General features: G+C 37.2%; 1 long non-coding RNA gene across 1 annotated transcript; it reads right to left on the bottom strand.

Moving 5' to 3' along the window:
• Window positions 1-11,809: 11,809 nt before the first annotated feature.
• Window positions 11,810-15,082, bottom strand: LOC124200410. The gene is made up of 3 exons (XR_006877302.1): window positions 13,459-15,082; window positions 12,077-12,220; window positions 11,810-12,014 (listed from the first exon to the last, which is right to left on the bottom strand). It is a non-coding gene; the product is annotated as an uncharacterized LOC124200410 (long non-coding RNA).
• Window positions 15,083-25,421: the final 10,339 nt, after the last annotated feature.

Below are 25,421 nucleotides of genomic sequence, written 5' to 3'. Positions count from 1 at the left end.
AAAGCAAATCAGTGACTATACAGTGGAAAAAGTTTTAGCAGTCATAAATTTTCAAAACAAAAAAACATTTTGCGATCTAACAAGAAATCACAAAGAACGACTTCGTGTAAGTGTCGCAAAAAAGATTATAGAGTGGCAACAGCAAGGAGTGCCATCCAATCAGTTTGAGGAGTTAAAAAAAGTGATTTGATAAAAAAATTCAATTTAAGGACAATAGTTGAGCTAGACACTTTTAACGAAGCTAGGGGCGATTCGTCATGTTATTCAACGCCTTTATCTGAAGTAAAATTTACTTTTTGATTGTTATGATAAATATGTTATTTTATTAGAATTGTGAATCTGTTTAAAGGATGAAACGCGTGGGGAGTTAGAAACCTACTCAACAGCCAGTAAAAGTTCTAGTTGCAGCTCTTCGGATTATACTACGTCACCTACTACTAAACGGGCTCGCTTTGAAAGTTATTCAGATAATCCAGATGTTCTAAACTCTAGTACTGAATCTGATGACGACCTTTTACTCGATCCCGGAGAAGTAGACAGTTCCACTGTAACATTTCTAACTAACTCACAGAAACAAGGTAATTTTGATCTGTACTAATTGTTTGTGAAATTAATTAATCGGGGGAAATCGAACACAGAACCGAAATTTTCCTTGAAAACCATACTTCAACATTGATCTGTGTTGACTGATCAAACGCAAATGGCTTTGACTAGTCTTTTGACGCTTCTAAAAGAAAACCACCCAGTGCCGGACTACAGTTCTCTTCCGTGGACTGGCAAAGCTCTGCTTTCAAAAGACTGCTTTCGCCCAACGAAAGCAGTTGTGAGTTCATCTATTGATGACTCCGACGATGATATGTCTAATCACTACGTGTCTGAAAATTCATCTGGAGATGAGACTGAAGCCGTCTCTTCTGGTACGGAGGAGGAGGAGGATTCTTTGTTAGAAAGTGACAATGCTGAAAAATCGTCCAGTGAAGAAGATTCTGAAAAATCACTCGGCGAAGACATACCAGCATCACAAACTAACACAAACAAAAAGAAAAGAAAAAAACGTCCATTTCCTTTGCCTGCTCCGCGAATTTTAGAAGGCTTTGGGACATATGTTCATTTTGGATTAGAGAGCGCTTTATTGGGAAAATCGCCAGGACTATACTATAAAAACGCAGAACTGATCATGTTCGCTTCTATTTACAAACAAAATCCAGAATATATTCACTCAGAAATGACAGATAAAGTAATTAATATCGAATTAAATAATGAATCAAATCTTTATTAATTTAAAATCAATTTTACAGATTGAAGCCTACAATGAAAAATTTCAATTTGAAAAAGCTTTAAATAAACTTCGTGGTCATATCGACGAGTTGGATTTGGTCCCGGCTGTATTACCACACTACAAGATTGCCGGTAACATTGATGGTGTGTTCGTGTTTAAAAATACTTTACAGGGGAAAGTTATTCCGATTTTGTGTTACATTCACTCCATCAACAAATCGGCTTCTAAAGAAGATGAAAAATATGAAATTATACTAGAAACTAGACTGCCATGTATAGTCGGATTTTTTCATGGGAAGCAAAAGCCTTTAGTGGAAGACTTATGTCGTGACTTTGTGGCTGAGTTAAATCGTTTAGACCCTAACAACAATGGCCCTGAAACTTCTGGCCGAAAATTCACCTGTTCGCTGTACTGTATGAGTTGTGATTCGCCAATGAGGTAGTATAAAATGTCTCGGAAATTCTGATGTGATGATATATTTTTTATAGATACTATCTGAAGAAGTGCAAGGGTAATGGTTACTGGGGTTGCGAAAGGTGCATCCAAAAAGGAAGCGAAAAAACAATAACCAAGTTACTAGGGGAGACTGTGGTTGAATCTATACAGTTTAAAGACCTTGACGCCCCATTACGGACAGACGAAGACTTTTTAAGTTATTATAGTGATAAAAAGAACAACTTCGAAGACAACCACTGCAAAGACAGCGTTTTTCCCAGTCCGTTTTACGAACTAATTCCCTTGGTGCGCGGTTTTGCATTAGACCCCATGCACACCGTTTATGCTGGTTGTTATGGAAGAAGAATCCAAGGCTTCCGTTCTGAAAGAGGTGAAGGAAAGCTGTCGTCAAACCAAATGCACCGAATAGACAAAAGAATACTTCTTTTTCAGAAATGCAAACCATCAGACTTCGACCGAAAACTTAGGCCTCTGTCTGCTTCCCAGAAGTATAAACACCATGAACATCGCAATCTTCTGATGTATTACCAATTCCCTGCCTTCCATGGAATAATGAAAGAGGAAGATCTGACTACCATTATGAAGCTGCAAAAAGCAATGATTTTATTAGGCGGATCCCAAATTACGCCGGTTCCAAAGCCAGACACGGAAGAAGCGCGTCTGGATATTAAATCATACATTCAAGATCTGAAGGACAACAAGATTCCGATAAACTACATGACACACGCAACATTACACGTTCCGGACGACGTAGATTTTGTGTGTCTTTGGCGTCGGGGTAAAAAGAATTAGCGCGTGGATTTTTGAATCATTTCAAATTTTTGCCAGGAATGGCGTTAGACAAGATAACCAAGTCTGCGAACAAATTCGCAATAGACTAATGGAGAGATTCTTGTATTTGTTACCAATACACGCCAATGGAAAAATAGTCAGCAGCGAGGAAATGTTTGAGCTCGAGGTAGCTAAATTTAAAAACAAAAATTCTAAAAGCCGTATAGTAATAGACTTTAAGATCGGGCGTGGCAAGAAACCCCAAAAAACTGTAACTTTTCCCGGTTTTACCATATCAAACAAATTTCCCAATAATGTTTTTTTTGCTGCAGAATAGTACTGTTGTTGTTTGTTTTGATATTCTAAAAGAGGCTAATAGCGATGTACTACGAATCGGCGTTAGAAAGTTTACTTGTCTAGAAAGTGCTTTTAAAATACCTTACGATTCTACGAGATTTTCAACATTTCTGGGATCTAAGTTGTCTGAAACGGTAGATCTTTGGAACGTGAACAGTATAAAAGGAAAGATATTTGCCGTACCGCATGCTCTGGATAACTATTCTAAATTACCCAAAATATTCACATCCTTATCTACGAAATGGTTTCTGACGCCTATTCGTCACACTCTTCTTGTCCCTTAATTTAAAATTATAAAGAATGATATCCTATTACTTACATGTTAAATAAAATTACTGCTGTAAATATAAATTAAACACCCGTCGTGGGTACCCAACAGAAAAAAAGTTGAGTGTAAACACTCTATTAATAATTTAACACAAGAGAACACCCGTCGAGGCTCTTCATTAAAAAAAACGCTACTTACAAAAAGTAAGACGAAAAATATTGAGTGACAACACTCAAATTCAAACTATAACACAATTTATCAGTCTTGTAAAAAAGATAACAAACAGTTCAATACTCACATATCATCGTCGTCAGCAGCCAATCAAACGAAAGATCAAAACTCCGTGCTGTGTTGAGAGATGATAGCAAGGGTAGTAAAAGTCAGCGAGGCATGAAGTTGACATGTCTTTGGTTGGGTAGTCGAATTAAATTGGCCTGGTAGGTGGAGCAGGCATAACTAACCATGCCTTGAGGCGACGGGAGAATGGCACGCATTTGAGATTTATTGCTGAATATCAGCAAACTAATCTCTCATCATCAGTTTCCACCAATGGATTCCATGTATGGAATAGCGGAGCATGATTAACCTGAAACGAGAATGGAAGTGACTTTAGATTTTTTTAAATAGCATGTAAGTAAGTGTAACGACAGCAAGAAATATTTCTAAATAAGAGTGGGCCTATTCAAAGGATATAAGGATTGAATGTGTAGCAGCCAAGGGGTTAACAAACAAAGAACTTTGTTGACCATGTTGGTGGTGGTCGGTGGTGTTGGCCTTTTCTTTTTCTTGAAAGGACAAACAGATAGCTCTCAGTCAGTCTAAATGCAAATCTTAAGCACAATCTAAATTAGAAATAAACCAAAATAATAAAAACTATTGCATCCAACAGAATGAATTCAAAAAATGCTATGAAAACATAACTTGCATTTCGTATGCTGTTATTGAGCCCAATTGTTGCATGAAAAAAGGGGGAACGTATGGTGTTCCCCGTATGTCGGTAACCCAACAAAATACACACACACACACACACACACACACACACACACACTTACACCACCGAAAACTACACACACACTTTGTGTGTGTCATTGTTTGAACAGGACCGTTGAAACAAGAAACACACTACTCCCAACAAATCCCTCCGGAATCGCCTTCCATCAACACACACGCAAATATTCACCAAAATATTTCAGTTGGAATGCTTTCCATAAGCACACACACAAATTTGTTTGTCGACACACTTCTAATCACTTCTTCTAATTTTTTTTTAAAGCTAATAAAAAAACGAACGGCAGCAGTTCCTTCTCGCAACTTCGCCAACACGCGACTGAGTGCCGCTGCCGCAGCGTGGTGTGGTGCCGCTGGTATAGACTAGACTCATCTTCAAAGACGTCGCCACATATATACGATTTCTATGTGTGTATAAATTTTTATTTCGTTTTATAAACGGCACGATAAGCGTTTATAAAACAGCTTGAGCAACATGAAATAAACAACGTTTTCCATTCTCCAGTGAAACGAAGTTTTAATCGCGTTTGCCAAGATAAAACTGAAACTCAACTGATGTGTATTTTAGACGTATAAATTTTCAGTCACAAGATACTTTTATTACGTTTTTGGGCCGTTCGATTCCATAAACGGAAACCTAGAAGGAAAACAGCTTGTAGGGATAGCATCAGCAGCCACAGAAAAGTTTATTTTTAAAGGAAAACTGTCTCATTTTGTATATGTTCTGCAATTTTTCAAGATGAATCTCAAAATGTATACTTACAAATTTCATTGCATCGATGTACATTGTTTCAGATTTTAAATACAAATATTTTACACTGCATATTTACTATATGCACCAGTTGTGTTTATTTTGCTTTTTCAATATTATCCAGAAAAATATTACTCTAGACATATGAATGGATGCCTTAAAGTTATACGATTTACTAATTATAAGAATCAAATAATAGTAGAAGTGGAAGAGTTAAGAGAAAGTAAAGAGATAACGCAACATTATATTTTAAAACTCATCCCATCCTTCTAGTTTTAACCTTTCTAACTTAAAAGCCATCACAGTATGGGAGACTGGGTTGACATGGTACCGGGATAAATTTTCAAACTTCACTTGTTTAACAAGCGATTCTAATCTGTGATCTTTGAAGATGAACACTTTATATTTCTCTCCGACGAAAATTCCATTTTTGGGAGCGCGAAGAAATTTGCATAATTCCATAACGTTCTCTCACGCGTTCTCAAACTTTATAGGTAGATACTGTAAGTGTTTGCGTGTAAATATATTCTTCCTTGGGGAGGCTAAACGAGTATAACTACCTTCCCAAATTTAATGAAAGTAAATGTTCCATGAGAAGCTTTCTTGTAGGGGAGACCGGGGCTACGTGGGACACGGGGCTAAAATGTACAGGGCAATTTTAATATGTACAATTTGTCTAAAAATAATGAAATAAATACTGCGTATGCTAAATGATGTTTTATTTATCTTATCAACTTTTTTTCTTGAAATTATGATTGATTTGTCGAGTTTTATGGGGAAAAAAATTGGGAATCGGAAAAAAATTTCTGACGTTTAGTTTTTCATTTTCGTAATGCTTTTTTTTATATTTTTATAAAACCCAGATAGCTCTTTGATAGGGTTTTCTTTCTAGCTTAAGATGATATTAATATTTTATAAAAAATGTGTTCCTAAGTATGTAATAATTTAGTTTCTTTCATGTTTTTTGGGTTGGGGTTAAACGGGACATGGAAAACGGGGTAAAACAGGTATTGCCAGATCAACTTTATTTCCAGAAAAACACCCCCTGGCAACAAAAACAAAGGAAAAATGACCGAAAAAACTTTTTTGATAATATCTCCACTTCTACTTTATAAAATAAATAAAAATAAAGCACTTCTGAAAGGGAAATGAATTTCCTTTTCATCAGTGCATTATTTAATAAATATAATTAAGCCGTTGCAGAGAAAAATGATGTTCCATTTTACCCCTGGCTCTGTTCCTTTTAACCCTAATTTTTTTGTTTTTCGGCATTTTTTATCTTGGCATTTAATCACATAACTATTAAGGGATTCAACGAAAAAAATTAAAAAAATTATCAAATGTAAATAAATGCCAGGGAATAACCCCTATACTTTTATTTTGTCTTAACCCTTATTTTTATATAAATGGAATCGTAAAGAAAAAAAATGTGCCACATAGCCCCGGTTTCCCCTACTGTTTTCTCCGTTTGCTTTTTTTTACAAATAATCTATGTAATTCAGAATCGAAACTAAACTTTTTTCGAAATACATCAGTAAAATGTGTTATTGATTGTTTTCAAAGGGGTGCTGGTCGTATCGGCAAATAATATAGGAGCCGAAAATAGGAATCAAAATTTTTGTTGTTTTGTATATTGTCATGGATTTGTTATTTGTGGCGCTAGCATACACATTTAAATTTAGTGGAACAGCAAAAACTTTAGAAAATTGTCTTTAACTTTCACATTTTGGACTTTTGGATACATCACTTAGGTCGTCTTTTTCATCATCATAATACACGGCATGGTTTAATTCGTTAATGACATTGTTGTAGATTTCTTTGACTTTCTTTATTAGTTACTGTTTGCAATTAATGGATGCTTTGTTCCCACATAACATAACATATTCCCACAGTTCAATTTCATATGCATTTACTCGAGCCGTGACTTTTCGACAATGTTTTAATATTTGGTCCCTACAAAGCAACCTTTTTAGCAAGGGGATAAATTTAGCCAAAGAAAACATTTTTTGGACCAGTTCGTAAAAATTCACTTTTTCTCTTATTGCATTTTCATTAATACGATTATGCCAACATTCTGCGTCATTATTCTTTATGATTTCTTGGTTAAAAACAGACCACTTAACTCCTCACAGAGAAACATCACAGAGAAATGCACATCAGAAACCTGTGTGTCTGTTCTCATTACAACAGCGACAGGCACATCAGGGACAGGCAAATCAGAAAACTGTTCGTCTGCTGTTCTCATGGCAGGGACAGTGCATGCAGTGCATTTCAAGTTAGAATATTCGTTGTTTTTCTTCATTAACACAACGCAGTCTTTAAAAATTTGCAAACAAATGTAACCTTGTACCACTTATATTTTTCATTTGTTATTATAAGTTTATCTTTCCCAAGTGCATTTCCATATAAAGAACTAAGATGAATGGGACTTCTGCATCCCACACAAGAAACGAATTCCACAATTTATTTGCCATGATTTGATTTATTGGATTGATTTGGAGATCACAGATTAAAAAATGTAAATTCTATCATTTTATTTTTCTTATTTCACGAGATGACGAGGAAGATTACCCAATTGTTTTTTAATCATCTTACATTTGAATCTTAACTGTTCGAAGTTAACACTGCCTTAGAAAAGGAAATAAACTGAAATTCAGAAATCATCGCATTCATCATTCGATCATCGCAAAATTAACAAAACAATTATTAATGTAATGAAAAACTAAAGAAATTGAATACATCAGGTTTTGGCTTTTTTGTTTCTTTGTATGAATAAAACTAGACTATCGTATTTATGTTGAGCTCTTTCTAATATATATATGAGACCACGGGTAAAGAGGGATCTCTCTATGCCCCTGATTGAAACTTAAAAAGGGGAATTTTATGTCGAGATCTTTTAGCTCTTTACTCGACCATTAGGAAGAATTTACTTCTTATAATGAACGAAGTTCTGCTCATGCTATGAACTTCTCATTGCATTCGATTGGAATTCGGGAAAGGTGTTCAACTAACAAACAAGTTTTTTTTCTGGGCATTGGATCACACATGCTTCTAGCTCTCGAACAACACTGTCAGTATTGAGAAGAACCCATTTAATAGCCACTCAGTTGTCACGGACTCAAAGCTAAGGTATCAATAGGCTTCAAAAACATACTGAGTCTTATTTTCCAGCAGCAACGAGAAATGTCGAAATAAGTTTTTCGTCGGATTCAATGGACACGAGTACTTCATGAGCCAGGTGATCCATATGATTGAGATACAGAAGGTTGACATACTTTATTCTTAATTCGTCGACATTGACCCTCCACTCATACCCCAGTTTTATTGCTTGATTGATATAATCAAATGCAAAACTAAGATTGTTTTACTGGTTAACAAGAATATTCCATTTGATGAATGCGAAAGAGAAGTAATTTAGTCCTCTACTCACCATGTGTTCAACAGCCTTACTAATCACTTGCTTGAGAAATTGTAAACGGATTTGAACGACAATTAGGTCTGCTTCTTGTGACGGAAGTGGGGGATAGCTATGAACGTCTTTGAAAAAATGCGAATCTCCCCTAAAATAAAATAAGAGATGAGGCTTTTGCTAATTTATGTAGCTAAATACAACATACTTACTATTACCACTCCTTGATCAAAAAGGGAGAAAACATGGACCCCAGCGATCTCCAAGCTGGCGACAAGTGTAGTGTTTGGACCTGATGATATTGACCAAGCGATGTCGGATGACTACTTATTGCAATTGGATTCGCACCACTTTCACATGTAGGCAAATATCGTCATATCGAACGAACGGGGGAGGCTCTTTTCCAGAGGACATGGCAGACTCAACATTAATTTAATAAATTTCGAATATTAAAATGCAGAATGTGTTTCCCCATTTTTTACCGAGACTGTAGTGTACAGAAGTGTCAAATATAGATATATCCAAAAAAGAAACTGCCTGATATGGTGAGGGAAGGTTTATTTTCCGAGAAGTAAAATTCTTAAGCAATCTATGTACATAATTGAAGTTACTTTTTTCAAAGTTTTTTTTATCCCCTCCCCGTTACAATCTGTAACCAAGATGTATTAGGAAAGGTAAGCAAACGCAGTAGGGCTTCCCCGCTTAAAACTGTGCCAACTTTCGGAAACAGTTTTCACTTCTGCCGCTAGGTTCTCTAGTGTTAGTGGCCCTCAGATTTAGCGCGAATTATCAGAAGTAAAGCGTTTGCCATTGTTGATAATAGATTCCATTTCGTTGTTTAATTTGATAATTTCCTTCTTTAAATTAGGGTGATGTGTTTTTTTATAAATCGTGTTGCGAAACGGTGAAGTGTTTTGTGGTTGGATGTTCTACTGGATACAAATCACAAATCAACAAAGAAAATGATGCCAAGGTATTTAAACCACCCAAAGAAGAAAGGCAATTCATTTTATACGATTTTATGGGGGGGGAATGGAAAGAAGTGACAGAAAGTGTTCTAGAAAAGATCATATGTGTGTTCTAGACATTTTAAAGAAGAATTCATCATCAATTCCTGTATTATTCATGAAATTATTTTGAATTATGTAAGTTACAAAGATGGGGTAGCCCCAAGCAAAAAGTATCGGAAACAAACAACCTCTCCATTATCAAACAATGCATGCCATAAACAACCAGAAGAGATACTTGATGGTCGAACAACATCTGATGGAAACAGTGTTGAAGTCACTCTTGGTGGAGAGAACGGTCTTGAACACACAACCCCAGAAACAGGAGGTGAAAATCTTGTTTAAACCTAACATGAAGAAAACATCACTTCTGTAACATAAATTGAAGAGAACAATCTTGTTCAAACAAATCCATTCAAGAAAACTGTTGATCGAGTAACTTCTGACACATCTCTCAATATTCTGGCAGAAGATGTATCTCATCTGATGAAGACATTTCGAAATAACATCTTCACAATCAAGGAAGTACAAGTAATAAACGTGTTGTCTTGTATCGTATTATCTCTTCATTATTATTTTTAAATATTAATTTTTTGTTCGTCGTTTCTAGTACAAAGGTCAAATTGAGGATTTACGGACTTTAAAATTATGTATCTCACAAACAGGATTAAAAACTTCCTCTTTCTGGGTTAAGTAGATTAACAGAAACGCATCTATATCCAAATACATTTGAATTTGTGGCGCACCTTCGTGCTCTTTCGCTATATCGTAACTCTTCAGTCGTCTTTGATTAGATATTACGGGATCATTCGATGTGAAGCGCCTTTTATCCTTGTATAAATTACAAGGTGTTATTTACTTTAAAAAAGAAAATGACAACAACAAAAAACTGGCTAAATTCGTCTATAATTACACCGTATAGCTTCAGTCAATAGCGACCATTCTTTCTTTTAGCATGTTAATGGCGACTATATTTTTAGAACAGCGAGTCCGTTTTGCATGTTTACATTTACCTTTTCGGGGCGCTATTATATTACCGGAAAGTCTGAACTAATCCCAAATAAGACTGTGTTGTTATGCGTATAGTAACTGAGCACTCGGGGTTTTATTGGTAAAACATAGGGGGTTGGCTGCAGTAAGTAATTCTAAATAGCATGATTTTCCAAAATTTTTAATGAATTTGACATAATGACTGCCGACATCAGGAATAATAGTCTTTTCTTTTCATGGGATTTAGTATCATTTTTTTTTTGCTTTTCATGGAATTCAGAATAATGATAAGAGGACAGAAAAGAATGAATTTCTTTCAAAGATGAAAGTCAAGTATGCAGTGCAGATGCTGTCTCATTCAGTTGCCAATGGATTTCGGTATTTCAGAAGTATGCCGGAAACACAGGATTCCTTTCAAGGTAGCATGTTATTTACTAATACTTTTCTTATTACTATGGTATTCATAACATCGTTTTCTAATTAAAGGTACTGAAATTACAGAGGAAATGGTTCTTAAATTGAACAACGTATTTGATGTTATGAACGGCCGTTCTAAGGTTTATGGGATGAGTTTGTCCAATGGGTCTTGGAAGAATAGAAGAAAGGTAGTTTCACATAACATTTGACAATTATTTTTTTGTACAATTGCACACCATTCATACCAATTAATTCTTTTACCTGACAGGTTTTAGAAACATTCCTGGAAGACCTATGGGAAAAGGAGCTTGCATGTGATTCAACAGGCCTTTTTCCTTTTTGATCGCAAACTACCCTGGAAGCATTAAGAATAAAAACCCTAAGCACGATCGAACTCACTAATCATTTGATGTCAAAAGAAATTAACTACGAATTTCTGGAAAAAAATCAATAAATTGTAATTGAATTTACGTTATTACAAACTAGCGTGGTGTTAATTTTATTATTACTGAACTAAAACATGCTTAAACCATGATGCTTTATCCACAATGGTTAAACTCTGCGCCAGATTTCAGGGCCACTAACACTAGAGAACCTAGAGGTAGAAGTGAGAACGAGTACCGAAAGTTGGCACAGTTCTTTCCTCTCAAGTTTGCCAACCTCTCCTAATACATCGTGCTGTCACGAAGGTGTGACTTCATTAATGAACGCTTCTAATCGAAAAAAAAATTAAGTCGTATCCCTTTTAGACTTGGATGTTATCCAAACTGACCTACCTTGCTATTCCGCGGACAAGAATACAAACGTGCTTGATACTCTTCGTAGTATCCTAATGACTCATTTAATGCATGACATTGACATGACATGAAACATAGTCGCACATCCGCTGTCACGCTGAAGAAGAAGCCATTTTTCCTTCGCCAATTTCTCAGTTCGTACGAGTCGTACACTTGGTTTGGATTCGTAGTACAACGGAATTAATTAAATTTAATTGAATACAAAGTGGTTCGAATTCCACAAGTACAACTGTAAGCCGCTTCATTGTCTGAAGTTGGTAAGTAAAAACAGATGCAAAGCCAAGAAACTTTTTCATTGAGCAATGTATTTTTTTATACTTATTTTTCTTTAGAATCCAGTCAATCCACAAATAATGGCACACGATCAATTTGTTACAAGAGAAAGGTCATGCAAAGACATTTTGTGTCTCATCATTTTTCTGTCGGTTATGGTTGGATCGACGATGATAGCAGTCTTTGGTAAGGAAAATAAAAATCCAATAGATGTGGAATGGCCAGGGAAAGCTCATATTGGAAATAAATTAGTTAGTAGAACTTCCAGGGAGATCCAGCTGTCAATATGTTACCTCGATTTAAAGAACTTAGAGTTCTCATGGAAGCCGTGGATACGGATTTCATTGCCTATTTGGAGGCTAACGATTGTGGCGATTTGGGATTTTGTTTTCGGTGGCTTTTGGTCCCCTTGTGTCGCTTCTGCCTTGCTATAGTGGCTGAAAACAGAGTCCAGACATTTGAAAAACGCATTGGGATCAACCATATGTCGACATTCAGGAAGCAAATCCAACCCTTGATTTAATGTACTAGCATGAAGGATATCCATCAAAAGATCGAAACTTGTTGCGCTAGCATCGTGTATAAGCTCGGGGCTTAGTTGTTGAAAAACGTGGAGAAGAATAGACTTTAGCCGAAAGTTCACTTAGCGCAATGGAAAGAAACTTCCACTTCGTCAAGTTTTCCATCCGAATATAAGACTGGCAACACTGTGGTTAGTGGTTTATATCAGCCGATGAGCCCATAGTTACGTTATTCACGTAAATAAGTCTAAAAAGGTTGGGTACGTTACGATGAAAAATTTAGAATACTCAAGAAGTTCGTCAACAATAAAATTGATGTGTAACTGAAATCAAATGACGTTATTATTTTAATTTAAAATAATCTTATTAATTGCCAAATTTTAGGGGATTGAGGGTTGGAAATTAAACACATCTTCAACAGCGGACGACGCGATCCGACCACAGAGTCACTCTTCCGGCCCACTTACGCCAGTACGATCTGGGGACCGTCGTACAATCCGCCAGTTGATTAATCACCTTTATGTCCCCCCTTCCCTTTATTTTATCTTGGGGGGTTGACGAGCCTATGTTAAGCTCTCGTCTATCATACTTCCAACTATCTGTACGTTAAATATTACGTCAAACACATTCCACTTACTGACATTCAGTGGAAGGCTTACTTGGACGAAGAAGGAAAATTAAAGAATTCTCAAAATGTTCGGCGAAGTATTTCGGGGAAACTTATATCAAATGACATTTAAATAATCCTATTAATTGTCTAATTTTAGGTTATAGAGCCATCATTTCACAAAGAATTTTGAAACTTCTTTTTAGGGTAATGTCCCTGGAATACAACTCGGATATAAGTAAAAGTTTCGCAACCTAACAGAAAAGGCTTACTTCGACATGAAGCTCCAATGGAAACTCGATTCTGAGATCCAAAAAGCGCGTTTCACCTTCTTCAAGAAAGCAAAGAATTCGCTAGCTTAGATTACACCAATCAAATTGAATATACTAATTTGAAAGTAATCACTAGTGATGGCGATATATCCATACAGACATATCTGTATTTTTCAAATAATCGATTACGACGATAGCGATACAATGGGCTTTTTCTAGACTATTTCATACGACCAATAGACGACTTCAATGAATTAAATAAAAGATCAAATTACCTGCACGAGGGGGAAAATGGGCCTGTCCACGTGTGTGAACGTGTGTGTCGTACAAAGAGAAGTGAAATGGCGAACGTCGGCTGTTCAAGTCACAAGACGCACCACAGAATCAACAATTCACTGGAACGAAGAGAAACCCTTCGTTAACAAATAAATAAAATAATTGAACCAATTAAAAAGTAAAGATGATGTCCATATGTAACTTTTGTCGTCTAATGTACGTTTAGACCCGGTAAAAGCGGCCATGAGCCATGCTTCCACCACCTTCCTCCCTCATTTAACCCTCTCGTCTACCATTTCCCAAATGTCTTTTTTAAATCTCATCATCTTTACTTTTTAATTGATTTAATGTAGTGATAGAATGTTCGTTTAATGTAGTGATAGATGAATAGTTGAGCTTTTTTCGTGTTGAGTGCTGACTGGTAGTAGGTTGCAATAACCTATAGTAATGCCAAAGCGGAAAACAAGTGTCGTTTGGGATTATTTCGAGGATATCGTGGTGGAGGATAAACGATTTTGGCGATGTACCTTGTACCAAGAACTTCGGGAATTTAGAGCGAACACTTCTAACCTTTGGTCAAATCTTGAAAAAAGCAAAGAATCCTTGCACATAGAGGCTTATAACAACATCAAAGACAAACGTCAACCTAAAAGAAAAAAACAGAAGACTTCAAGCCGACCTAACCGACTGCTTGACGGCACAGATACCGAAGAAAATGAGGAAATGGGCAGTAATGCTACGTTAGCAGATGATCCAGTTCCATCGATATCGTCGTCTGCTCCACTACCATCTGCTACTGCTCCAACAACGTCTGAATCAATAAGTTCGTCGACGACAAGTTCAACATCAAATAGTAAGATTAAGAAAATTATGAAATAGAAGTTGCGAATTGATAGTGATGAACATAATTTAAAAGAGATATGTTGCTATGTATAAAACTTGATTTGCTTTTACACATAGGTAGTAATATAGATATAGGCAATATGCCTTATTCCACATCAAGTGTAAAATTGCAGGCTTTTTTCGTGGCTCTGGTTTTATATATTTCCCGGAATATGCAGCCGTTGTCACTGGTGAAAAATCAACATTTTTCCGACCTTATCCGCCACAATGATCCGCGGTTGACTCTTCCGTGTTGCGGCACCATTACACACACAATTTTGCCTCAACTATATAGGTTGTCTACCGCTTTCATAAATTTAATTTTAAATATGATTTACTAAATTTACATAATTAAAGGGATGCAAAAGGGAAATTGATGAAGGAAAGAAAAGTCCCGTATGTCGCCCTGACAACAGACTGCTGAACTTCTTTAACCAATGATGGTTATATGACCGTTACAGTCCACTATTTGTCGGAAAAATGGAAAATGGTTTCAAGAGTGTTGAACACTATTGCGTTTGAAACCAGTCATACCGCCGAAAATTTAGCAAAAGGACTGAAAAATATTGTGACCGAATGGGGCCTAATAAGAAAAATAGCTGCCGTCGTTACCGATAATGCTGCCAATATTATGAAGGTAAACTAAGCCGAAAATTCTTATGAGTAATATTTATGTCAATAAGCCAATCTCTTTGCCGGTAAAATTCTGCAAAAGAAACGTTAGAGAACCTCTCTCTTCGACAGTGCAAGCCCGAATACGGAATACCACTGCCGTTTGGTGTTTTTTAACGTCAGAGGCCATCTGCCGGACGATAATGGATTCCTGAACACAAACACAACACCCCAAGGGCTTTTTCTTAAAGCCGATTTTCTTCCCTTCCTCTTTTTAGGCCCCGCCCTAGTTATGCCACGGGAACTGGTTTATCGTCTAGTGGCGATGGGGGCGATACTCAAATTACGTTTTAAAAGTCAGCAGTTTTTTCTGATTTTAACCCAAATTACCTTTCTTGTGTTTGCTTAAATAAAAGTGATGCTATGCTGATAAAATTTTTTAGTTTTGCAATTTTGTATTGATATTTTCAGCACGACTTATAGGGCTTTTCGACATTTTTTTTACATTTGTTACCATCGCGGAAACGCAACATTCGAGTCAAGATGATGTCTGCTACAATAGCCCGTCCCGCCTTGTCTGACTTTGTCTGACGTTATCTGACCTTCATCAATTGGTCAGACAAAGTCAGACAAGGCTTAATAATACTATATAATACAGAATAAGCCTAATATGAACACACCCATGTGTAATTGATTGCGAATGAATTTTATTTCCACGCACACTCTAATATGCGGATGACGAATAATGCAATGAAAGAAATCAAAAAGCTTACAATTATATACTTTTATTCACTTTCAACAATAGCTCTGTTTCCCAATAATGTAATTGCAGTATATATAAGAATGCTTTAAACAATGGATATTAAATTATGACTTAATTTTCCTCGTCAGCGTAGGGTATAGTCTCTTCTTCGCTGTAATAAAATACTACTTCTAATGTTTTTTTTATGTTGACCTGGTAGTATTGTCACTATCCCCTTTAAAATAAAATGAAAATTTCAGTGTTTCTATTATTTTAAATCTTAGTGAAATAATTACCGTAAACATATACCCCTGCTGTGTAAGTCCCATCTTTCATGTTGTAGTAATTTTCTGTATATAGCATGTACCAACCACAGACGTAAAAAATGTAAACAATCTGTGGCTATTGTCATGGCAGTATTTGGGCTTAAACAACACACTTGTTTGGTCAGCTTCAGCAGGTACTATTAACAAAAAAAAAATAAGAGAAACGAAACTAGAGACCGATCATCACGCGCCGGTTGTTTTTTACGAAACGTCCTCAGTTTCAAATGGATTAATGAACCCGAACCCTCCCCCCCCCATTTACAACAGATGGACGCCTGCTGGTCAGCACTACATTACAAATTCTGGTTGGGGTATATAAATAAATACACTCTTATAAAAAAAACAAGACAGGCAAAAGTCCTTGAATGAGTAAGACAAAAGGAACACAGAACTTCCAGAAAAATTTCCGAAATGATCGTTCACGACCAAAAAACAAAAAAAACAAACAAAAGAAAGGAAGAAAACAAAAACATTTAGGCAACGGACCTGGAATGGTGACGTGGGAATGTTCTTGAAAGACTTGCCAATCACGTTCAGTCCCAAGGTAACCGATTCCTCCAGATTCAGAAAAAGTGAAGGATGGTGTTCGTTGAATGTGGCCTTCTCTTCTGGGCAACACCACGATATTTTGGCCAATGTTGTCCTTCTTCCTCATCCCTTACTTCAACTCCTTGTCAACCTCTTTTTCGTGTTTGAAACATTTCCACTATCCAAAAAAGTAAAAAAAAAAAACAAGACAATTAGTGATGTTAAATAGAATCAACTACATAATGTTATAACTAGAAAGAGTATTATATGACATAAAATACGATAAGTTACCTTATTGTAGAATGTAATATATCATGTTACGCAGAGACGAGTTTTCGACCAGTGTTGGCTTAAACGAGGCACACAGAGACTATAATGGCGTCTTTTAGTTTTGGGTAAGTAGGGGCATAATAACTTCAAAAGAATTCATGAGAGTAAACTACTAGAACGTTGATTAACGTGATCGACATCATTTTGGCTGGAAGACGGGTGAAACGTTAGAGATGAAAGATGAAAATGTAGTTGCCCTTGCCGGTAATGGAGGTCGTCGATGTTGTGGATCAGCTTCATTCAACTCTCCTGTGCACAAGATAGTATACCTGACATTAATGCCCTGCATAAAAATTACTTTGATTCAATTACAGGCTTACCTTCGCTCAAACGTTACTGATTACCATGGTTGTGTTGAGAATCGCTGATGCATAGCACATCCTCTGGGCAGTTCAATCCCAAAGATTACTCCTGAGTATCTGCAGTGGCCCTGGTTAAGTTTCAATAGTAAAAACATTAATTGTGACTAAACTTTGAAATAATTAATGAAAGAACACTACTAGAACGCTGATGAACGTGATCGAAATCACTTTGGCTAGGAGGAGGGGTATTGTATCGAGATACATCACCTTACAAATCTGCAAAGAAAAGTTTTGATTTTGAAGTGTTTAATTACCTCTTGAAACTCCACGATTTTGCTGACTGGGGTCAGAAGCATCGGTATCCATCCTCGTTGCGACCGAGCAACCAAAAGCTTTGCCTTAAAAAAAGAACGTTGACACTCTAGTCCATTGCCGGCTAAAAAAACCACCTTCCAAAATTTCATAATAATAAATGCAACTTGAGAAGCACCCTGGTTCTGTTTTCTCCGTTTGCATTGTGTTTTTTACAAATAATCTATGTAATTCAAAATCAAAACTAAACTCAAAAACATTGGTTATTGAGTATTTTAAGGGATACTGGTCAATTCAGCATAAAATAGGTTGTTGAATCGACATTTCACGAATCGCCTTAGCAATTAGGCAAATTTTCGTTTATGTTTGATTAGTAATTAATTTTAGCATTGTTTGGTAATACTCCCACAGTCTAATTAATTTTACATTTACTCAAGCCATGACTTTTCGACAACGTTTTAAGATTTTGTCTCTACAAAGCACTTTATTTGCAAGGGGATAAATTTAGCTTCCAAAAACAGTTTTGGGACCAGTTCATAAATATTTACTTTTGCCCTCGCCCTTTCATTGATACGATTATGCCAACCTTCGGCGTTACTATTCGTTCTGACTGGTTTTGTTAAAAACAGACCACTTAACGGGGGGCCACACTCTTACTCCGGCAATCCAATTGACACGCAAATGCGAAAAAAATTCTTGACCAATTCATGTCCATGCTTTTTACGATGGAGAAGGATATACCCCAGTTGAAACAATTCCTTCATTTCTTTTTCTAGATAGTAAAAACATTTCGGGGATTTTTTCATGAGGAATAAGTTAAATTTTTCTGTAGTCGCTTTCCGTCCGCCCAGACAGGAATATAAAACATCCAGGAATCTGTTTCAGATTTTTATCCTTCCGAATGAAACTATGAACGGAAAAAAGCTGTGTGAATGGTTTGTCGATGATTTAAAATGTACCCATCGATATGCCTTCTCACGGCAGATTTCAGTAAAGCAATTTTGTTCTGCTGTCATGTAAATGAGATGACGCTTGTTCTCTACTAGAACCTCTCCCCGGCAAAAATCCTTAGGGAGGTTTTCATGTTTGATTTGGAAGAAAAGATCCTTCAGGTTTTATTGTGAATAATTTTGTCATAATCCTGGAAACAGCTCTTGCTAAAACGGAACGCTCCATCGGTTCCTAGTTGGTTTTTTTAACAGCGTCTCCGCCAAAAGGGGTTCTACCATTTTAAAGGGGGCTCCCTTACATTATTTAGGTCGTAGGTCTCATCCCAGGAAGACGGGAAGAATTCTGTTAACCTTATCATGCTGCTTCAGGTTACAAGTATGTTCCCGCTTTTCGACAAAGTTTTTGCCAACCTGAGTGACGATTGCTGGACAGGAATTTATTTTGGGCCGGTAATATCATCGCCAGATGACCATTCCACATTTTAGTGTTCTCCGTTTTCCAATTCAACGTTCCGTATCATTGATGAGCAATCGATGACATATAAGTAGTAAAAAAAAAGTATTATTGTATATTAGTTCCATTATATGCCACTTTTGCATCGATCTTGAAAAACACGAAACAGACCGATAATGATTGGCTTGTGGGTTCGTTGGATCGTTGACACTGGGCTCCTGCGTTGGGACTGGTCTTTCAATGTAGCTCCTAATAAGCTAATTGTTTAAAGATTGCGCGAAATGGGGTTTCTCAAAACTTGGCGTTCAAAATCACTCGTCAGCTCAAGCATAACAACTGGTGTGGAAATTGTTGGTTGTTGGACAACGGCCGCATTATTTTTAAAATTTATAGTTAATTACATTGCAATTATATTCAAATTATATATTTATTCTTATAGGCATCATCTCTACAAGTGGAGTCATGTTTTTAATCCCATTCAATCAATTAGCAAGATGGTCACACCAGGGTTCTGGCTGATTTCAACAACCACTCACTATTTAAATTATAAATGTCATTATCTTTACTTACAGGACAAATAAGCTGCAGCCTTGTTCTCATCACAGATAAATGCACATCAGAAACTTGTTTGGATGTTCTCATCCCGAGACAGGAACAAATCAGAAACCTGTTCGGCTGCTGTTCTCATCACAGGGACAGTGCATGCAGCGCATTTCAAGTTGGAATCTTTGTTTTTTTCTTCATTAACACAATGCAGCCTTAAAAAAATCTGCAAACAAATTTAACCTTTTGCCACTTATACTTTTTATGTGTTATTAAGTTTACCTTTCCCAAGTGCATTTCCAGGTAAACAACTGAGATGAACGGGACTTCTGCATCCCACACAAGAAACAAATTCCACGGTTCTTTTGCCAAGATTTGATATTTATTGGATTGATTTGCCAATCATGGATTGAAAAATAAAACTCCATCGTTACATTTTTTTTATTTCACAGATTTCGAAGAAGATCATCTTATTGTTCTTTAAGCATCCTAAATTTGAAACTTAACTGTTTGAAGTTAACACTGCCCTAGAAAAGGAAATAAATTGAAATTGAGAAATCATGGCATTCATCATTTGATCATCGCAAAATTGACAAATCATTTTGTAATGTCATGAAAAACTCAAAAACTAAACTAATGAATACAAGTAAACTACTTTTTTCTTGCAATCTAAGTTTAAAGTTAAAAACAAATTTTTTAAAAAATGTAATACATCTGGTTTCAGAAAGTGGAGATCCTTTCAGACAAAATTTAACGTCGACAAGACCTCGACATGATTCCGACAGAGGTCACTTTTAGCCCGACAGGTTAAAAATTTACTCCGACAAAACTCGATTTTCCCCCGAAATAGTGGGAAAGGAAAAGAGAATAAGAGAATGGAAAAGCGCAAAATAAACCTAAAAGGGGGGAAATGTGTTCTTTTTACTGTATATGAGGTGTGTCACTTATTGTTGCCACTTTTTTAATGTCAATCATCTTTCGTGTCATTCACCCACTACTCCCTGTCGTCATTGCGTCTGAATCTGAAACTGCTACTGATATAAATGGTTAATATTAGAGCTGGATTTACGAACGCCAGGAAACTTCCATGAGATCAAGATGGGGCTACTCATTACGTGACACCAGATGATATAATTTATCTCAAACAGGGAAGTATAGTTTTCATTAACTGTGTACTTTATATACCTTAATAATTTAACTATTCCTTGGGGGTCATGTTTGTTACCTCCATTGTCGTTTGAAATAGTCCCAAGATTGTCCGAATCGAATGACGAAAAGAAACGAAGTTTACATTATTAATTATTACCCTCATAGCCATGGTCAAGAAGCTGCTGCTGTTCGTGGCAATTTGAGTGACATTTTTAGAGAACATCATCGCACCAGGTAAAACCAGTATTTTATTTGTACTTTTTTTAAAACATGCTTTAAATTTTCACAGTTAAGCTGACGTGCCAGCTTCGTTTGATGACGCCATTTAAAAAATTTAAAATTCATGGAGAAAAAATTTACCCTCTCTGCCGAAAACGGTACTCGATATTAAAAACATTTGTACCAGATTCGAGCCCCACGCAACTGCACTGTTTAACTGGTCAAATGGATTATCCACGACTGTTGTTTGAGAAGAGGATGAAAATTTTGTCTCTTCTCGTCATCCGGAGAATCTGTCGTGATGCCGACAGATAGCTGTACATTGAAAGTTTGTTCCACGATGCGGTGGACTGGAAAAAAGCAACAATCATTCAAGACTACCAGCGGTTCATTGATGTATGCCTGGTGATACTGGAAGAAGTTATGAGCTACGACACGCTTTCAGAATACCTACTAAATATTTTCTCAACAACACTTGTCAGCGTGGCACCATTTTTTTATAGCATCGTTGAAACAAACAGAAAGCGTAGAAGACCTCTAAGTGTCTTACTCCAATTTATTCTATAAATCCACTAAATTCCTGTGTATGTTTTCGAAATTTTTCCCAAATGCGGAAGAGATGTCGGCCTACACATTAAAAAAAAAATCAGTCTGATTCTGACGATGATGACCAATGTGATGTGGAGGACATTTATAATTTTGAAGAACTTGTTTTGTGTTTTTTTATATGTTCTGGTTTCCATTTCCCCTCTGCTTACGAACCATCAGAAGCATCTTTTGAAGAAGAATTACTCTAATTTCATCCGATTATGGTTTCCTAATCGACAACCAGCGTTCTTCATGTGGCAGTTCTGGATCCATTTAACCTAGAGATCATCAAGCTGATCCTCGAGAGAGAGACATGGTTGGCGGACGAAAAGTGAACAAGTCCTAATAATCCGAACAATCCTATTAATTGCCAAATTTTAGGGATTGAGTGTTGGAAATGAAACACATCTCCAACAGCCGACGACGCAACCCAGCCGTAAAGTTAAAATACTTGTAGGATCATAAATTCAAACTACGTGTTATTTGCAGGGCCATGTCGGTTGCACGGGGTCCACAACAAGATAGCCACAGTCTATTTGTTTTTTCGACAACTCTAGTTGGAACTTCATACGAGGTTGAACACAATTTTAAGTTAAATGGTGATGTCCTCGTAAATCTCCATATTTATGGTTATTTTGCAATTAAAAATGGTTCACACATTATTTTCAATAATTTAAATTCTTTCAGGTCATGAAAAAAATGGGGTTTATTCAACAAGGGAAAAATATGAACTGGCAAAAGATTACTGTTACGATCAATATATTGCTCATCTGATAAATTATGGATATATGACTCGGTAATTTGTTTTCTATAATTACATTTGTTGTTGAACTAATATTTTTTAATGTGCAAATATTTTAATACTAGGAAATTTTTCCCACCCATAATTTTGAGCACTATGCCAGAAAAATCCGACGTGCACTATTTCCTGGGGGTGGTGTGTACCCACATGTGGTACAGCCACTCCTGGATTCAAAGATTAAAAGGATCATCTTCAAATGTAGTCTAATCAATTCAATCAAGGATCGCAATATGGGCATGAGCTTATCCTTCAAATCGATGGAACTAGTAAGTTTATTACAGATTTTCGTTGATTCTTTGTTTAATTATTATTTTTTATTTTAGATTTTCGAGTATGTGTCGTACGTCCTACAAAACAGATTGCCAAAACGGCGGCATACATGAAGATGTATCTGAATCTCTTTCATGCCAGAAAAATTGGAGTTTACAATTTTAAAAGAGAAGACGAGAAGACGAGAAGACAAACAGACAAAAACCACACTGGACCAAATTCCCAACATAACAACTTAACAGGCGGTGAGTCTTAATTTTATGAAATTTAATTAATTTAATTTGCTCATAATTTTATCGCAGTGTGTAACAGGTTTTTTTTTATTTTTAAAATTCCAGCTATACATGCCGGATCAAATTTTGTCTTTTCATCAAGTGAAGTACGATCCAGTGGCTGATGACACAGCTCAGGCAGAAGACGGACCACTGCCCCGCCCGGTCCCAAGAAGATCGGAGCAAAGGATCAACTCCGGTTCAGAGTCCAAACCATAACTCCATTTTGCGGCATAATGAGAGGAGGTGGCACTAAAAGAAGCACCCTAAGCACCCTTCCCGCAAGAAATCCAGAGTCGGTTAAAAAGCCACTCCAACAGTAAATCTATATTGTTCCTGTGTCTTTTGTCTAAAACAAAACACTTATAAAAATAAAGAACTGCTTCTTGTTTTATTCATTTCGATATAATTTTACAGTCTGAAAAAAAGAAGAACGGACGAAAGGGGAGCCACGATGATACCATGGTCGGGTGAGACTGCCAAAACGCCTGGAAGAACCCAATCAGACCCGGCAATGCAAACGGAATAAGCCGTTAGGCAAATATTAGCTGAGACGATAACTCAGCAAGACACAGCAAATAACGGAGCGAGATCCAGTCGAGCCCCACTCAAAAACCCAGATGGCACGATGAACCTGCAAGGGAGTAGGTCGTTGAGACAGAAACCCAAGTGGCTCGCCACCGGTGCAGAGAGTAGGCAGTCCAAGAATTCCGTCTCCTGGCCCTCGTAGTTCTAGATGTGCCCGCTCTCCACCCCCTGTCGTGGCTGCCTATCCTGCGATTTACGATGATAATCCCGTTTTTTTTGGAATACCGTTCAAGGTGCTTGGATTACGAGAGGACAGGTCGCTGCATGCGCAGCCACTGTTCATTTACACATGGATTTGTGCCGCCATGTGCCGTGCATATTGTATTGACGGGCATTGAACGATCCCGACCGCAACATCCACACGATGGGGCCAAGTAAGCAGCCTGCACTCCCCCTGGGCAACTAATACCCATCTTCGTCGAATAACTCGTTGTCTACCCAACTTCAGGATTTAAAATGAAAAACCGACTGTTTTTTTGGGGGGGGGGGGGCTTGTGTCTAAATTGAAAAACTCGTTTTAAAAAATTAAAATATATATCCTTGAGGATACTCCAGCTCGAATAGCAGCCGTGGAAGCGCACACAGCAGCGACATTGCTGACGCAAAGAAACAAATTGGAATCTCTAACAGCTCGCATGGCCAGGCACATAGATCAGGCAGAGGGCCAACCGCAAAATAACTAAAAGGAGCTAAGACTCGCAGGAGATCAAACGTTCGACGATACAGAACTAAGAGCCGACCTAAAGCAACTAGTTGAAGCTCAGGGAGAAGAAATAGTGACCGACCTTGAGCAGTCGCTAGGTCTTCATACGGCGAATATGAACACGGCCATCGCAAATCGCAAGATAAGAGTGTTGGCCGTGGATACCAGGTTACTGTGAGTGAGTTTCCCTAGGCGTGATCAAGCCGGAGCTCAAGCTCAAGAGCCAGATAGACAAAGAGCTAGGCCGAGACGAAACATCGGCAGAAATCTTTGGGAAGAAATGCTGGACGATCAGACAAGCCCAGAGAGGCAAGACCGCAGAAGGCAAACGAACGATTGGAAAGAAGCAGCACCGCAAGATCAGCCACCTTCATCCTATCGCAGTGCCGAAGCGGCAAACAATCAAAGACCGGCTCCAGTTCCGGCACCAGCCCCGGCTCCGGCCCCGGCTCCTGGTCGCATCAGCAACACAAGAGGTTCGTTTTGCTCATTTGCTAAACATAAAGATAAAATTGGTAAATATTACGTCAAACACATTCCACTTACTTAAATTCAGTGGAAGGCTTATTTGGACGAAGAAGGAAGAATAAAGAATTCTGAAAATGTTCGGGAAGTATTTCGGGGAAACTAATATTATATGACATTATTATTTTACTTTTAAATAATCCTATTAATTGTTTAATTTTTGGGGATAGTACCATTATTCCACAACGTTTGAAGTTTGAAAGTTCTTGTTAGGGTATTATCGCTGGAACGCAACTCGGATAGAAATAAAAATAAAGTTCCGCAATCTAAAAGAAAAGGATTACTTCGACATGAAGCTCCAATGGAAACTCGTTTCTGATGGATCTCAGAGCGGAGTTTCACCTTCTTCAAGAAAGCAAAGAATTTGATAGGTAAATATTACGCCAATCAAATTGAAAATCCTAATCCGCAAGTATTTACGGGTCGAAACACCTATAGAATTGGATGTTGACTGTTGAGCATACAGACCGGAGCTTTGATTTTTATGGCGGTAAAATTCCGCAAAAGGAACATTAGAGAACCTCTCTTTTCGACAGTGCAAGCCCAAATACGAAATACCACTGCCGTTTGGTGTTCTTTACCGCCCTCTGCCGAACGTTAATGGGTTCCTGAACACAAACACAACACCCCAAGGGCTTTTTCTTAAAGCCGATTTTTATTCCCTTCCTCTTTTTAGGCCCCACCCTAGTTGTGCCACGGGAACTGGTTTATCGTCTAGTGGCGATACACAAATTACTTTTAAAAAGTCAGCAGTTTTTTCTGAGTTTCGGATAGCCCACCTCTTCAAACTGTTTTCATGTTTTTTCGATACTCGGCTCAGAAGCCGAGATATTAACGATTGAAATTTTGGAAAAAAATTCCTAAA

Source organism: Daphnia pulex, chromosome 8 (genome assembly GCF_021134715.1).
Source record: "Daphnia pulex isolate KAP4 chromosome 8, ASM2113471v1".
NCBI lineage: Eukaryota > Metazoa > Arthropoda > Branchiopoda > Diplostraca > Daphniidae > Daphnia > Daphnia pulex.
This window is presented reverse-complemented; position numbering and strand designations above follow the sequence as displayed.